Consider the following 18,154-nt stretch of genomic DNA (forward strand, 5'->3'; position numbering starts at 1 on the left):
GAGGATTCTTGGTCACCCATGCAAGGAGAAACTGCCTGAGGGAGACTAAGGATCATAGTACGTGGCTGAAGTCAGGTAAACACAAGTGTAAAGGACGTGGCTCCCTAGGCTCTGACTGAGGCAGAGGCCAAGGCTGGGATCGCTGAGAGCCCATTACCCCTGGGCCCTCAGCGCTACGCAGGACATTTTTTAGACAAGGCTTTCTTGGTATTGGCTAGGCCAGCTGCTCAGAGCAGAGTTCAGAAGGTGTGGGTTCATATCTCGCTTGGAAATCTCCCAGCAAAAAGGAGAGCCACACGTAACGAGCAGTTCGAGTTTCAGGGACCTCTTAGCCAGCCTAGTCAGCCTTGGCAGGGGAGTTCCTTGCCTAGCCTGGGAGAGGGCAGGGCGGGGCTGACACAGTGGTGGGAAAGCCTCTTGGGATGGTTGGAAGTGAGGAAGGAAGCGGCTTTAGGCAACCAGAACTAGAGACAGAAGAACTTGGAAAGGCAGGCCAAGAGGGAGGTTTTGGAGCTGTCCCTGACTCATCTTTTAGACTCCACTTGACTGACACCTCTACTTTTCTGAGCCCACTAGCTGCTTCTACAAGACCCAAGTTAGTATTCATGAAGAAATGGAACAGAGACAAAGGGGATGGGGTGGGACATAAGCTTTTCCCGGGGAGAGTGTTTCCTCTCCCACTACAGTCCAGCTTGGCGAACCAAATAGTTTATTGGACTTGTTTACAAAGCACAAGCAAGGGGTTGCTTTCTAGATCACTGGTGACCTCAAAGCAGCTGCATCACTGAGAAATCCATCCCAACACGGAGGCAGATGGAGTTCCTCTTCAGCTCACCTTCCACTCCTATCTGCTCTGGCTCCTCGGAGACCACAGACAGCTGGGCAGAATTGCTTTCAGCCTTGGGAGGGAGTGGCTCGGGCTTGGATGCAGTCTGAGGAGCCCCCCTCCCCCTTCTCCTATTGAGGGCACTGTGCGTCATCCCAGCTGATGAAGGAAGTCATGGCAAACACACTGAGAGGACAGGATCCCACTACAGGGTGGTGACAAAGCCAGACATCCATGTGCCTCCAGGGGACCCTGACTGGGTGTTTGGCCTCCAAGAAGGTAAGGCACAAGGAAAAAATGAGCCAATTGTTCAGGGCCATCCTGGGGTCTTGAGGTCCGTTTCCCTGGGCACCCAGGCACATTTATATTGACATGTCATCTAGGGACCTCGGCAGGCTGCACCGTTGGCTCCCAACTCAGCAAGTGCCAACCTGCTGCCAGGATGAGGCCGTTTCATCCCAGGGCTGTGGCTATAACCTGACTCAGGACAAGGTGGGTGGGGTCATCACACCTCCATCTGCCTCAGCTAACAGTGTCCCCAGGGGAAGAGGAGGTCTAAGACTGACAGCGATGGCGTGAGGTGCGTCTGCTGCCATGGGGACCCTGCTCCCTGAGCGTCATCTTTCTGTTCTGTAGAGAACCATTCTTACCTGCTGAGTGGTACAGGGACAGGGACAGGTCCAGGTAGGGGACACTGGTGGCAGTAGCAGTCGGCTGTCAGAAGAGAGGCCGATTCAGGGTCCTGCCGTGAGGCTCCCCTGAAACCACAAACAGATATACGTTGTCCCCAGGGTCTTCATGGGCTCCCTCAGTTGTCCTGCCCAAGCTCAGTGGCTGTGCCTGTTATCCCAGCTACTCTCATACCAGCCCTGGGGGATGACAGTGAGCTGAAGGGTGAAGAGGAACTCAGGAGGACATAGAACACACTGGGACACAACTAAAGGCGCGTCCACCCTGAGCCTTGCCAGACAACCCATGTGCCCAGCTGCCCTGCCCCTTTCTCTTGCCAATCTAGTATGCTAAGAGAAAAGAACTTGTGGGAATTTTCTATTTTGAAATGATAACAACTGACAGCTATTAATTGTAGAGCTAAATAGATCATTTATTTATTTATTTGTTTATTTATTTATTTATTTCTGGTTTTTCGAGACAGGGTTTTAGCTTTGGAGCTTGTCCTGGAACTAGCTTTTGTAGACCAGGCTGCCTTCGAACTCACAGAGATCCGCCTGCCTCTGCCTCTGCCTCTGCCTCCCAAGTGCTGGGATTAAAGGCGTGCACCACCACCACCGGGCGAGATAAACAGATCTTACTGTGGCTTCTCCACATATTTCATTTTCTTTTCTAAAGAGATGTGAAATCCAGAGGTCGAGAGCACTGGCTGCTGTGGCAGAGGACTTGGATTTGGTTCCCAGCACCCACAACTGCTCACAACATTCCGTAAGTCCAGTCCCAGGGGATCTGGTGTCCTCTTCTGGCCTCTGCAGGCACCAGGCATGCACACGGTGCACATTAATATGTGCAGGCAAACACTCATACACGTAAAGAAAGGAAAATCTTTTTTTTTTTAAATGTGAGCTAGTCATGCTCATGACTAGTCTTGAGATAACATGACTGTTATCTCAGTACTTGAGAGGCTGAGGCAGAAGGATTGCATGTTGAGAGGCTGAGGATTGCACGTAACAGATCATCAAGAGAGAGAGTGGGGGCGGGGAGCCTGTGTGAAAACAAAACAGACAAAAACAAGACTGAGGGGAACGGGTGTGCGCGCACATGGACACATGTGCACAGCGGATACCTAAAGCCATAGACCACGCAGAACCCTACACATGCTGTGGGTGTCTCCATGTAACGCATACCAACAAAAAAGATTAGCTTTCTCTTCAACACAGACGCTGTGACAGTGTGGTACAGAGACGGTGGTTGAGTGAGTCTGAGGCGAAGGCACTTCCCAGAAGACACTGAGATAGTGCAGATGTCATTGCCCTTGGGGACATCACTGTCACAGCACCATGGGCTTTTGGGGCACCTTTCCAGTTATTTAGATGGATTCTGGCCACCCTTTGAGAGACAGCGATCCTTCAGAAAAGCATCTAGACTAATCGCTGCCCGTTCACTTGGCATTTGCACCCCACCTTCCGTCCAACAGTGGAAAGTGTTTCACCCACCATCCCATTGGTGTGCCCAGGTCCCAGGGAGGCTTTGAGACACTGTCCTTCAAGATCTCCTGGGTAAATTAGCGCTGGGACACGGGAGAGGGTAAAGGGGAGGGGGAGGAAGGAGGGGAGTGGAGAAAAATGTATTGCTCAATAAAAATAATTAAAACCCATAATGTGAGCTCCTGGAAATAAAAGATAAAATTAGAAATTAAAAAAGACCACTGTCCTTGTGTCCTCCCATTCCCTTTTAAGTATTCTTATTATGTTTATGTGTATATGGGTATGTCTGCATGAGTTTATGTGCACTTTGTGTGTGCAGGACTTGGAGAAGACCAGAAAAGGGTGTGGGGTCCCTTGGAACTGGAGTTACAAATGGTTTTGAGCTGCTCCGTAGGTGCTGGGAACCAAGCTCAGGCCATCTACAGCAGCAAGGAGTGCTCTTCAGCCTCTTAACCGCTGAGGTGGCTCTCCAACCCTCATCATCACCGTTTCTTAAATGTTTGTGTGACAAGTGTTTGGTAGTGAATGGATTTGGCCCCCTTTTATCTCTGGCTTTTCAATGGCGTTACATTTTGCTACAATGTTTTCAAAAGCTGTCTATCCAGCCTCAAGCGGAGGAAACATGTTGATTTCTAAACAAGGTGCTGTCCTGTCTTGTGAGATCAATGGATATCACCACTTGGCCATCAGTGCACAGGAGCAGCCAAAGTCAAGGCTGCCTGGTGCCCATGGAGGCCGGAAGAGGATATCAGATCCACCTGGAACTGGAGTTCCAGATAGTTGTGAGATTATATGTGGATGTTGGGAATGGAACCTGGGTCCTTTGGACAAGCATCTAGTGATCTTAACCGCTGAGCCATCTCACCAGCCCCAGAGGCCTTGTTTGATTGTTTTCTGTGTCTCTAGTGCCTGGGTAGAACAAATGCATAGTAGCCATTCCCCGGGCCAGTAACAGCACCTCTTGAGGTATGGCGCCAAAGCAGATAGATGCTCAGCATTCTGGTCCACCGTGTGCACAGTGTCTGCCATGTTCTCACAGCCATGAATCCAGTTGCTTTGCCGTGCTTTCCTGACCACTGGGCTGAAAGCTCCAAAACCGTGAACCAAAACATCTTTACTTAATTAAAAACGCAAATTCCCATACTCAGCTCTGACCTATTGAACAGGTTAGGTAATCTCGGAGTAGGAAGCAGCTTAACAATCTTTCCAGGTGACGGGGTGCTGACAGCCTGAGAACCACAGGCCCCGGGAAACAATGGGGATGACTGGAAGGAAGGAGCTGCCTTGCTGAGGTTTCTCACAGGTTTAGCCTTTCTGTCAGCCTGGCTCCTCACCACGGGACTGACATGACAGAAAAGAAGATGCTTCTGCCTGCACAGACTCAAACTCCCGTTGAATTCTATGGTAAGGAGCTCCAAGCAGCCACATAAGGAAAAGGCCACCTTCCCCATGAGGTTTTGTAGCAGACCAGTCACAGGAAGTCCTTGTGGACAGATGTGGGGCAAAGGTTTTCTCTGCATCCAGAGATATCACGTACTGAGTCCTGGATTCCTATAGTCTGAAACACTACTATACAAATGACTTCTGAATTGAAACCCTTTATCTAGCCAGTGATAAACAATAAGACATGAATGTGGGCTGGGGGTGTAGCTCAGAGGGACAGTCCTTGTCTGGCATGTTCAAGACCCTAGGTAAGATGCCCAGACAAACCACCTCAGCAGGGGCAGCAGCAGTGAGCACAGGCACACCGAAGGGTCACAGGCAGTAACGTTCTGTGCCACGCCGCTGAGCAACGTCTTAGGGGTGGATGCTAAGCACATTTTCCTCTTAGCCACAGTTAGCACCCGGCCCATCCCAAGCAGAGGAGTGTCTGCACTGAAGGTTCTTCCAACACAGCTTTTGGACAAACTGGATTTGAGAGCCACAAGGATGTCACACATTGAGTAAGTATCTTAGAGTAGCCAACGAGGGATGTCGCACTACCTGTGACACATGACTGAAAAGGAAGTGAGTGAGCCACGAAGTCACCTGAGATTGTAGCTATTGCAGAGGGGAAGGGTAGAGCCGCCAGCAGCCCAGAGTGGGGGAACACACTGGGGAGGCTGCGGGGCAGGAGGATGGGAGTTTGAGGCTAGCTGGCTACTTAGTAATGCCTCGTCTCAATGAGGGGGGGGGGGGGAGGACAGAATGAGCAGTTTTCAACACCTAAGGATTTATTTTCTTACTCTTTAGCATGATGTGTTTCAAAAGTAGCAAAGTAAAAAGAACAGGAAACCAAATAACCTTCTATCTATCAACTAGTTTGAACAGAATTATCTCTTACCATATTTGTTTAATTTCCACATTGCTTTTGAAAATGCGCTTACTTTTTAATTTCATACGTGTATACAATGCACTCTGATGCTCTTCACCTCCAGTCCTCCCTCAATTCCTCGCAGATCCACCTCCCAACACTCACTTCCTCCCAACTTCATGCCTCTCTTTTTTTTTTAATAGCGCACCAAGTCCAGTTTATGTCGCCCATATCATCCTGGTCATTGGACCATCTATCCGAGTGTGGTCGACCTACCAGGGAACACATCCTTAAAGAAATCTGACTCTCCCTGCCCCAGAGGCCAGCAACTGTCAAAGCCTCTCAGCTGGGGCGGGGGGGGGGGGGAGACCTTGAGTTCCTCTCCACTCCTGGAGCATTAGCTTTATCTGTTCTCAAGGACATCTAAAGGGGGTATTTTAGGGTCACGTGCCTAAAGTTACTCTTCCTCAGTCATCCCGAGAGTCACCTGAATATCCTCACCCCTGAAGGAAACAACAGGGAAATAGGTGTCACCCCACCCAGGCAACCTGTCCCCCCAACCTCCTTACAGGATGTGGTTTCTCAGCTACTCCAGCAGGAACCACTGTGCAAACTAAATGCTATGACAGAGATATATATGACTCTGATATATTTTATAGCTTGGGTTTCAGTCATTCAATTTACATTGGGGTATCTCCCAATCCAAAAATAGCTAGTCTCACCCAGATGCCAAACAAACACAGGAAAGAGAAGTCCAAAGTGATATCTACAGCCGGTGTTTGAGGTTCATTCCCAGCTGCTCCGGGGCCGAATGTTATTTACCAACCAGGACCCATTTCTACTGTAAGTAGGTTGCCTGGTAACACAGCTGACATGTAATATCTTATCTGGTTTCCAGGGTATGGTAGTAGAATAATGGCTTTCCCCCAACGTCCTAATCCTCAGACTCTGTGAACATGCTGTGTTACAAGACACCGAGGAATTAAAAGTAGCAGATGGGATTAGTGCTGCTGACCAGCTGATATTAAGATTTGTCATATTAAGGCTGTCATGGATTATCCACAGGACCTCATGCGATCACAGGGTCTTTCTAAGCGGAAGAGGGAGACATGGGACTAGGTGGGAGTCAGAGACAGACTTGAAAATGTTACGCCCATGGCCTTGAAGGGGACACAGGACCAAGTTTGAAAGTGTTCAGCCTCCACAAGCTAGGAAAAGAAAGGTCCAAGACTTCCCTGTGAGCCCCTCAAGGTAACATCATGGTCTTGCTGGACCCTGGCTCCAACTCTTGGAGACATGTTTTGGACTTCTGACCTCTAGATATGTAAACAATCAGTCTGTGATGTTTTCATCCACTGTTTGCCCATCTTTTGCTCCTTTGTGTTTGTCAGTTGGGATGACCCTGGAAACAAGGCAGGGTAGCAGAGGGAGGAGGCTGGCGAGGCAGGGCTCTCAGACAGCATCATCTACTCCTGGCCCCTCTCTCCTTCCTTCTACAGCTCCTTCTCTGGCCTTCCCCATCTCACCCTGCTTCAGGCACACTGAATTACTGGAGCTCCCCAACTGTGTATACCCCATTCCTGGCCTTTCACAGTCACTTTTAGAAGGTGGAAATCAGTGTGCTCTTGAAGGAGACTGAGACCCTGGTCTCTTCCTCTTATTTTCTCTCTCCCTGGATACCAGGTGAGTAGCTTTGCTCTGCCAAACCAGGGCCAACTGGTCATAGACTGGTACCTCAGAAACTGAGAATGGGATTCCATGTAGCCCAGGCTGGTCTAAAATTCACTATGTAGCTGAGGATGGACTTGAACTCTTGATCTTCCTGCCTCTTTGTCCTAAGTGATGGGATTTCAAGGCTGTCCTACCAGCTCACGTCAGATATTGAACTACTATTTTCATGCAACATTTTCATCAGGCTTTGGCATTAAAATAATCCTGCCTTCTAAAGCGATTTGCCCTCATCTTCAAATTATCTCACCAAGTTTGGATATAATTAGCATAACTTCCTCCTTAAATACCTGGTCAGATTTTCCCACAGATACATGTGTTGTTATAATTTTCTTCGTTAAAAGGTCTTTGACTCACAATTCACATTTTTTAGTAGAATTAGGACCATTCAGTTTTCCTACTTCTTTTTTTGTATGAACCTTGAGTATTTTCCATGGAGTTCAGACATTTCATCAACGTCACTGAATTTATGAATATATAATTCTTTTTTAAAAAAAGATTGGGGCCAAGCTGTGGTGGCGCACGCCTTTAATCCCAGCACTTGGGAGACAGAGGCAAGTGGATCTCTGTGAGTTTGAGGCCAGCCTGGTCTACAGAGTAAGTTCCAGGACCAGCTCCAAAGCTACACAGAGAAATCCTATGTCTTGAAAAAACCAAAAAAACAACAACAAAAAGTCCAGGGGTGGTACATGAATACTACATTTTTATGTGGGGGTCACAACACGTGGGAGTTGGTTTCAGGGACTGAACTCATCAAGGTCTTTCTAACGTGTGCCTGTTAATATCCTGCTAATATTCACGGGATCCATAGTGATGTCTCCCTTTTCATGCCTGATATTGGTAGTGTGTGTCTTCTTTGAGTCTGCCTAGAGGGTAAATGCTAGAGATGTTTTCAAAGAATTTGCTTTGATTTCTTTTCTTTTTCTTTTTTTCTTTTTAGTATTGTTGTTGTGTCCTAACTTTCAGTTCCTCCCCCCCTTTTTTATTGTTTCCTTTTTCCGCTAGCTTTGGACTTAATTTACTCTTTTTTTATCTATCTTCGAATTTATTACACGAGAGCCGCCAATGATTCAAGGCCTTCCTTCTTTACAAGAATAAGTTGTGAATGGTATAAATTTACCTGTAACCGCATCTTTAGCCGAGCCCTATATAAATTAATATGAAGTCCAAGTATTTTCTAATTTCCTGTGTGATATGCTCTTCGACTCTCAGAATATGTAGAAGTGTTTGCTCTAGTAGGTTACCGAGGTTAGTTTTTAACTTTGCAATTCCACGCACATGACATTCAGGAATCCGCTGAGATTTTAGTGGCAGTATCAATCTTACTGTGGTTCTCAAGGCTTCTGCATCTTTGGGCCTGTCCTAAATACACGCAGAGATGAGGCTGTAATTCTGTGGTTAATAGAAAGAATTTGATGACCCTCTTCTCCCACCTTCCCCTCAGCTGGATTCTCCCACACATCTGACTTCACAGCAGCTCCTTTCCTGTCTCCTTGGTGGGAAAGACAGAGTTTATTGTAGAGCTACACCTCACCCCCGTTCTAAAACAGAACAAGGACAGGAGAAGGGAGGAACCGCAGACGGCCCAGTCCTCCACCCAGACAGACGGGTTCTCTCACAGAACCACACACTAGCTTCCTACACTTCAGCTCTCCCCGCAGCTAACTTGGGGCAATGCCATGAGAGCTGGGATAAAAAGACAGGAGACTCAGCTCCAGCTGCGTGGCTTTTCTTGTAATGTGCCTCTTCCACCATCCACGCACCTTCCTGAGCCTTTAGGAGCCCTCAGATCACTGCCCTTTCTGTTTTTCTAGAGTGTTAGTTGCATCCGGGCATGGAGGGGCTGCTGTGCGCTGGCTCCATCCTAGACACTCTGTAACTCACTCTGTTGATGCCTTCCCATTCTTGTCTAATTCACACCAACTCAACTCCCGTGACCTTCGGGACCTCCAGGACGTCGTTCCTGACCACTCCCACCTCCACTGGCTACAACACACTCACTTTCTCTGTCTCCCTACCAGCCAGCAGCTGAGCAAGGAGTAAGTCCTCAAGTCCTAACTTCTGCTGCATCCCCGACTCTCCAAGGTGAAGACTGAAGGGTGGATGATTGTTTCTACTCTATATCTGAGTCTACAGCAAAGAGGCAGAACATTTGAAAACAGTAATCACAAGACTGCAGAGACTCCTGGATGCTGGAGAGGGGGGTGGCGATCCCTAGGTCTTTGGGGTTCACACACGGCTGAAACAAGCCTGAAGGCTTCTGCTAGGTGGACCAGGAATGATAGCCTGGTACTTGAGATGATTCAAGTTCTGTTTCACATGACACCATGTCCACAGAAAAGGTATTTTTACAATGGGAAGTGACATTTGGAGAAAAATGATAAGTTTTGAGTTTGTTACGCCATTTTAATTGCAGAAAGAACAAGGCTGTCATAGTCCAGTTCCTGGTATTATTCAAGAAGGATGAATTCCTATCAATATTCTCAGGGCAAACCATTAACGTTCCGTTCACACTAATGAAGAATCCATCTTTTCCTCTTAATAGGTTGACTTTGTTCCAAAGTTTGAGGACTTTACCCTGCATGAATTTACTTGCTGTCTCACTTGCCTCCAGTGAGCTCTCTGCACCCACAGCCCCTGCTTTGCCTGCCATCCGCACCACACTGCTGCTGGCTCTGTCAGCTTCCAAAACACCTCGGTCTACAATGCCACTGAGGACAGACCCCTGAGAGGCAGAAACATCCTGCTTGTGGGGTGCTGCTCTTAGGGGATCTGTACCCCGGCCTCCAAGGGGAGCTATGGAGAAGAGAGTCTGCTGAGGACCCAGCGTGAGAGGGATTGGCTGGAGCAGGCGGCCGCCAGGCTGTGGAGGTGGCACTACCAGATGGTATTCCTGGGTTTTAGAGAGGGACTGAGGAAGCTTGTCCTTTGGACACAGACCTCGTCACCTACATGAGGACCCGCGAATGGCTTCCCTCCCCTGCACTCTCTCCTTGCCCTGAGACAAGGCTCTTCTTTCTCACCTTCCTGAACTTCTTTTGCTCCTTCCCGAGCATTTTAAAAACAGGGGCTTATTTTTCTTTTCTTTTTAGAGAGGAATATCACAGATTCCAGTCTGGCCTCAACCTCACACTGTGGCCAAGGAAGACCTTGAACTTCTGATCCTCTCATTTCTACCTCCTAAGTGCTTGGATTATAGGCATGTACCACCCCGTGTCTGGTCTGTGTCGGACAGGGGTTGAACCCAGGGCTTGGTGTGCTAGGCAAGCACTCTCGCAACTGAGCCACACCCACAACAGCCTCCTCCTCCTCGGGTTTTTTTTTTTGTGGAGGAATATGCCATATCAGTCAGGTTGGCACCAAACTCACTATGTAGTCAAGGCTGGCCTTGAATTCATCCTCTTGCCTTCATTTCCCAAGAGCTGGCATTAATATAATATATTAATTAGTAAATATATCACCATGTTCCACTTAGTTTTATAGCAGTTTCGGATGCACACAAAAACAGAAAACACAGAGTTCCTAAACGCCCTTGAGCTCACACACTCTCCCCCACAATCCGCATCCGCACCAGGGCAGGGCGTCTCTGACAGACAACCAACACGGACAAGGTTACAGCAGGGCTCTCTCTTGGCGTGAGTGTTCTGTAGGCCTGTCTCTGCAGATGTGTAACCTATCCACCTGGATGGCATCCTACAGAATAGACTCTTGGCCTTAGACATTCTCTGCACACTGTCTATTCACCAGTCCCTTCCCCTGGCAATTATTAATCTTAAAAAGTTATTTATTTATTACTGTGTGTGCAATGTGAGTAATTGGCATGCGTGTGTCATAGCACACGGGGAGGTCAGAGGACAACTGTGAAGTCGGTCCCCTCCTTTCACCCTTACATGGCTTCTGGGGACAGAACTCAGGCTTAGCAGTAAACACCGCTACCCACTGAGGTATCGTGTTGGCCCCAGGTGTTGACAGTTTTCCTGCCCCCATAGTTTTATCTTTCCTGAAATGTCCTCTATCTGAGATCGCAGTCTGCAGCTTTGTCAGACTGGCTTCTTTCACTCAGCGTCTCTCATTTCAGGATCCCCCGTCTTCTCAGGCCTGGTGCATGCAAAGCAAACACCCACAGCAGCCCCAGCTCTGGTAGTTCCTGCACCTAGGGTTCCCACCTAAGCAAATGCAACTCAACATCCACAGCAAGAGGAGACTTAGGTTTAACCAACCAGAAACCGACAACTAACCCTACTAACGAGCACTTTCCGCACGAGCCAATCCAATGTAGCTCATCTTGCATCGGCACACATCTTATTCAGGTCTCCTCCCTGCACCTCTCCTGCCAGACCTCTCCTGCCAGAGGAGACCTGGCCTGAATTGCTTATGGTCTGTTACTACTTGACTCCCAAGTCTGTCACTGCCCAAATCCAGTCATCCTCCTCATCTGCAGGAAGTACATTTCCAGACTGCCCACCCAACCCGGTGAATGAATGGAACCATCAATCCTATAATCTATGGGTTTTCCTATGCATATATATACACCTATGAACCACAAATACTTTCACAATTTGGTAATCGAGATGGTTACTAAGTAACTAACAGGTAGGTACCATATTCAGCACGGACACGCTGCACAAGCTGATGCATGTCACGGGTAGGACAGGCAAGGTGGACATAAGGTTCAGTCTACATGTATGCCTCCTGGGGCTCACCCTGCCCACTGTGACTGCAGAATGACTCGGAGGCTGTGCTAGGCAGACGGAATAAATGGGTTGCTTGGTCTAGAGATTCAGCTCGAACACTTGGAAAAGGTATTTTACAGATGGGAAAGTACACGAGGAGCCATACTTGCTACAGAATCTCCTTCTATTTTCAATTACTTGTGTGACTCCACCAAGCTTCCATCTTTCTGCATTTTCCTTGTTGTTCTCTTGCCCCAAGATGATGATAATCAAACAAAATGCTATCCGTGGGGACAAAACCAACGACACAAACTGGCAAACACATGGTCTGGCAGAGGCTGTCACGTGACTCCCTCCTTCTTTCGAGACCGGAGATCAAGCTAACAGCTTGATCCTGAAAGAAAAGACCCAGGAGTACAGTTTTCATTCTGTATTCAAAGGATGCAGCACACCAAGCGACTCCTCAAAGGCAACTGCCTCAAGATGAGAGCGAGGAGGCACGGGCGCGGACAGCTGCCACCCACGCGGACGGCTGCCACCCACCGACGCCCCGCTATGAGTCACCTGTTACACACGTTACAAAGAGCTCTCTACGGCGGTTTGCTTTGCAGACAAGACTCATTTATGTCGCTCAAGTACTCTATGCATGGGAGAGAATATTTTAGCAGAAGTGGAGAATAAATGGGACACACGAAACAAGTCTGGAAATGGCCTAGATATTTTCCAGGAAAGAAGACGTGCAAGCCAACCCGGCTACGTCTTCAAGGTGCTGACAGCCCAGCGCAGATCAGAAAACAACGCAGATTGGCTCATGGTGATCTGTCCCTGAGTACAGGTGCAGCAGATGGGGTTAGGCTGGGCCAGAGGCGAGCAGGGACAAATTCCATCCCCTCCCAGATGACAGCGTCTGACCGCTATGCCAGGGCCCTGTTGTTGAGTGTCTTCCTGAAAGGGTAACACTCCACCTTTCCAGATGATGGATGTGAAGATATTGCTGCGCTGGGCACCCAGGCAGGTAGCTTTCCTTCTTTCTACCAAGATGTGTTAGTATATCGTTTCAGTGACCCCATCCCTGACAGAACATCTTAAGGAGAGGAATTATTTCTTCTAGCTCAGTTTCCCAGGGCTCTATTCCATCATAAGTGGGCAGGAGGCAGAGAGAGGTGACACAGGAGAGGGCCAGGGTGAGACAGAGGCCCTAAGTGACATACTCCAAGTAGCCCTGCCCCCAGTAACGCTCTTACTTAACCCATGATGGAACATTATTGCACTGGAGCCCCCACAGTGTAACTGCCTCCGGAAACACCCCCAGACACCACAGGCTTGGGGAAATGGGGTTTCAGCCATGGACTGAAACCTCTGAAATTCAGAGCCAAGTAAACCCACCCTTTCGCTCATGGCAGGATTTATCACAGAGGGAAAACCAACACAGCAGAGCTTCCATGGGTTCCCCACGGCATGAAGAGGTCTATTTCAGAGTAAGAAAGAGCTCTCTCCCACAAGAACCTGGTCTCTTCTCCAGCCCACCATACCCTCGCTGGCAACCCATCCTTTGTTCCATTTTTCTTGTATGCACTATTATATCCCAAAAAGCTCATTTATTGTTTAAATGACTTTTGCGTTTCTTTTTTTTTAAGTGATTTATTTTTATTTTTATATGCATTGGTGTTTAGCCTGCTGGCAGGTCTGTTGGATCCCCTAGAAATGGAGTTATAGACAGTTGTGAGCTGCCACGTGGGTGCTAAGAATTGAACCCGGGTCCTCTGGAAGAGCAGCCAGTGCTCTTAACTGCTGAGTCATCTCTCCAGCCCTGACTTTTGAGTTTCTTGCTTCTGATTGGTGGTGAGAAGACTACATAAACAGGGAGTTAGGTGTAAGGAAACCAAGGACACCAGCAGCTGTGTCTTAGTAGCCAGCTGTGTCCCATTATGGTCAGAGCACCTGCCTATGGTTCAACATCCCGGAGGCTGAAGATATTCTCCTCTGCGTGTCAGAAACGAAGACAGCAGGACACTTTCCCAGTTCCCACGTGTATACTAACAAGAGACCTTAGCTTCATTACACAATCATTTGCACAGCGGTTTTCACACCTTTGAGAGCTTGTCTGGAGGTTCTACCAGGGGAGTGCAGCTACCTTTGACCAGGGACAGTCCTCCTCTATGGCGGAAGATCATCCTCCTACACTGGGAAAGGCTGTCCTCTTCACCTACTAAGTGTATAGCTTCAGGAGGGAGGTAGGGACACCCACCTAGCCAGCCAGATCAGCCAAATCAACCCCAGTGATAACAGTGACAAACATCACAGCCAGAACTCCTTTACACCCCTGACTCCCCTGATGGGCTTTTCAAGAAGATCATGGGAAGAAATAGCTTACAAAATCGTCACTCCTCCACGGTTTGGGAGTACGCAAATGCACACAGACCTCTCTAAAAGTCTACAACACCAGGACCCAGTGGGCAGCTTCCACCCGTCAGGGTCGGCCTCCACTCGCCTGGGGTGGCCTGCTCTACTCTTTCTTTGAAGTGTATTATGATTTTGATTTGATAAAAACACACTTCTGCTCGAAGGATCTGGGTTTTCTCTGATAAATCCTTTCCTTTGTGAGATCTCTGCCCCCACTGTTTGAGAACAACCCCCTCTGAAGTGCATATCCAGAGGGCAGGAGCTCTGTGCTTCCTTCTGCCCACGGTCTGTTCCCTGCGGTATCTCCTGGGCTGAGAAAACACAGCAAGAAATCCCAAGTGAGCTGCACAGAATGAGGAACGGGGGGGGGGCGGGGGGGGGGCAGATCTAAGAGCATCAGCAGCCACAGTTGTACTCCCCAGGGCAGGAGAACGGTGAACCCTAGGAACCCGGCATAGCAGAGTGGAGACTGCGCACGCTCGCTGGGGTGTACATTGAGTGTATACAGAAAGGACTGGCCTAAAAGAGACACAAAAGACACTAGATAGGAAGGGGAGCAAGGAGTGACATGCGGCATTGGTACAGGGGAGGTCGTGGTGGGAGGGAGGCCTCCAGAAGATGCCAGTATCCCCGCTTCAGGTAAAACTCAACTGAAGAGGAAGTATGTTCACAAACCTACACCTTCCCCTGCCCCTGGAAGAGTTCAGAGGACGTCATTTTTTCTTTGTTTCTTCTCTTGGGGTCAGTTAAGGGATGGGGTGCCGCACCCACAGCTCACCAGCACCCTTCTCAGCCATGGTCCGCCTCCACCACGGCCCGGAGGGTCAGAGGGCTGGTCACTCTCTACTGAGCAACGTTCTTGCCCTCAAGGGGCACCAAACATGCTTACGGGACTTGGCTCTATTGCTTGGCTGCAGGCTGCCCCTTTAGACAGATGCTATGGGTATAGCAGTGGATACACACCCAATGGCTGAGAGGCCAGTGAGCTGGGTACAGAGGGGAGAGAACTTCCCTAAGACAGTGGAACAGAACTGAATGGTACCAACTTATTTTCCCTTCGCATGCCACAGGTTACGGCCCACAGACAGGGCATGCTGGAAGCTCTCAGCCACCAATGACCCGCAGGCAGGCCAAGGCATGACAAACAGCTTCTCAATTGGGTCAGAGAGACCCTGTAGTGGACACAAAGACTGGGCATGTCCAACTGTCCACAAACAAGAAAGCAATACGCAAGGCCCAGGTGGTCAGTGTGTGAGGGTCCTGGCTACCAGAAGCCCCCAACAGTAGTGGGCACCGGAGATACACAACTCTTTCTTAGGGGTGTACCGGTCACTTTAGGGGCATGAGCCTCATGCAGAGTGGTCCATGCTGTGGTACTATAAAGGGACTGGCGAAGCCCGTGTCCACATTGCGTCTGCCTCCAAGAGCCTGACCCTTGTAAAGACAGACCCCACACAGCACATCCCTCCTCTGTGAATTCTGTCCTAGCCTTCCCGGAGCTTCTGGTAACAGCTGGGTCACTGTCAACCCCAGCTCTGTGTCCTTTGCGGATCCGTCATCCTTCCAGTTTTCTAAGCCTGATTCTCCTGTTTGGACATCCTATTTGGACAGCCTGGAGGGGCTGAAGAAAAGGCCTTGAAGCTGTGCCTCAGACATAATACCAGGAGGTCCCAGAGGGAAGGAGAGAAGCACAAAAGCCGTCAGAGACAGTTAAAAGCTCATGGGCACTGAATGCCCATGTGTTGGGGAGAAGAAGTCCCTCAGACTTCAAGTGACAATGAAAGCGTTTCTCCTATCGCTAGGGCCCTCTTCAGTGTACATCTCCAAAGGAGAGCTGACCCAGCCCCTCAAGAAGAACTCTGAGGAGAAAGGACATGAGCTCGCCTCAGTTGCGTTCATTTCATCTCCACACACATCTCTCCCTTGCTGAAGTCCCCACCACCCACAAGCGCACTGCTGGGACACTTCCCAATTATCAGGATGCTTTGCAAAACCCCAACCCTCTCATCGCCACAGGAGGATCAACTGAGGCCACCCTCATCACGTATGCAGCCCACGACCCGTAAGCCAGCTCATCAGGACTCCGGCCACCCTATCTGCCCCCAAGAGGCTCAGCCTTTGTAGATCTGCCTGTAGACATTCCAAGACCTCAAGGCCACAGGATACACAGTGTCCCCATTTCTACTTCTGTGTCCTCACTGCTGGGGGCAGCGAGGCAAGCAGCACCACTTCCGCACAGGCTCCTCTGCCAGGGACGGCAGCAGTGGCTGCCACCGCGGCTCCACAGCTCGGAGCACCGATCTCTTTACAAGTGTTCTGATTTCCCTGCATGAATCAATCGTTCAGCAGGTTTTCTTGCCTCTGTCCCGTTCCCCGTGTGGAAGTCTCCTTTGTGTTTTCCCCTCTGGATTCTTATTCTTAGTTTCTTAGGCAGCCATTTAAAGCCTTCTCGTAGCAGGGTCCTCTGCTTGTTCCCCTGTCTCCTTACTTGGCTCTTACATGGTTTCTCTGACTTTCAGTGGAAATGTATTCACTATCCAGTGTTAGAAGTTTCAGTTTTTGGTTTAAGGAAACTGAATGAATAACTGTGATCTGAATACTAAAAGTCTCAATGATAGAATTTGCTGGAAAGAAAAAAAAGAAGAAATCAGCAAGATTGGATAGCAGAATGTAGATTTAAAAAAAAATCAGACATTGCTTCAAATCCGTCCCCAAAGCAACTTCTAATATACAACACCCTCCCCCTGTCAAACAGAATAAAGTGAGACACACTAAGGAGGAGACCGTGGGATACGGCAGTGAGCAGACGCAGACTTTGGCCAACCGCTTGGCTGTCTTCCCCGCAGGTGCGGGCGCGCACAGTGTGAGTGTGCTGTGGGTGGGTGGATGCTCACACAGCCACTCGGTCCCAGGTGTCCTGTGCTCCTGAGACAGGACAAAGGCTGATGCTCCACGATGTTGAAGAGAATTTGAGATTTGGGAGCTCTGGGGACGGCCATTCTTTAAACACTATGAAACGAACAGGGGAAAGCTCCCTTACAGATCACCATGAAAAAGGTGAAGGCAGCTGGCCAAACAGGCATGGTTTGGTGGGGATGGCCCTTCCTTCCCACAGCAGTTTCCTGTGCAAGAGTCTCCATTGCTTCCTCCCTAGGCTTCATAAGGATTGGGGCGGGAGGGTTTGCATGGTCAGCCTCAGGGTCCCTTGGCTGCCAGTGCACCCCAGTAGGCCCTGAACTCTCAGTAAGGCCCCTCAGCAGGCCTGAGAAATCCACCAACCCCAAGTTCAGTTTACAAGCAGCCTGCTTTGTGTCTCAGGACTGAAAGCTCCAGTGGCCTCCCACAGTGGTCTCTCCCAAGTGACAGAACCACAGGAGGAAGCAGCTGCCTTCCTCCTCGCAAGCCAACACGAGGAAAAAGGCCGGAGTGCTCCAGGAATGAAGACCTAGCTAGCTTGCACACAGCCCGAGTGCCTTGCCGCAGCCGTGGGGGCCATCACACCTCGCTGTGGAGGCAGGAGTGACGCCTTTTCACTGGCACCCCGACACAGCCTCGCAGGCTTGTTCTGGTTGAGACTAGCCAGCCTGCTGCCAGCCTTTTACAGCCCTGGGAACTGTGGGACCAGACAGGATTTATCTATCACTCGATCAAACTTTGCACATTTGGAGGTAGCCTCGCATCTTAGCTCAAAATACACGACAAGAAGCAGACTCGTCTAAATGAAGGCGTCTTTTGCAGCCATAACTGGCATCTCGCCTCATTATTTCCCAGGAGACTAAAAATTAAAGCAAAGCTTGCTCTCCTAAGGCTATGGCCCCGCCAGCTCAGCAGCGCGTTTCAGCACCAGCTTCGGGGACAGTCGCCATCGGGGGGGAGGGGGCACAAACTGGCCCGAGTCACCCAGGTGCTCCCCCTCTACCCGAGGTAGGTGTCCTGGCGTCAGGAAAGCAGAGGGCTTCTGCGAACCCCCGCCAAAAACACTGCTCCAAACAAAATGATGAGTGGTAACGCCATCTATCCCACATGGTCCTCTGCACTGGGGACGTCCCTTGTCCAGAGGACAGCAATTACTCTA

At 49.5% G+C, this 18,154-nt stretch overlaps 1 protein-coding gene across 2 annotated transcripts in view; it reads right to left on the reverse strand.

The window, feature by feature from the left end:
- Gng4 (G protein subunit gamma 4) overlaps window positions 1-18,154 on the reverse strand; it is a 43,752-nt gene that overhangs the window by 24,623 nt on the left and 975 nt on the right. For both annotated transcript variants that reach the window (XM_041630905.1, XM_041630904.1), the window contains exon 2: window positions 1,477-1,584. The gene's annotated coding sequence lies outside the window, so the exon portion shown is untranslated. The remainder of the gene's footprint in view (window positions 1-1,476; window positions 1,585-18,154) is intronic.

Source organism: Microtus oregoni, unplaced genomic scaffold, assembly GCF_018167655.1.
Source record: "Microtus oregoni isolate MIOR12 unplaced genomic scaffold, Mior012 000035F_ref0000213, whole genome shotgun sequence".
NCBI lineage: Eukaryota > Metazoa > Chordata > Mammalia > Rodentia > Cricetidae > Microtus > Microtus oregoni.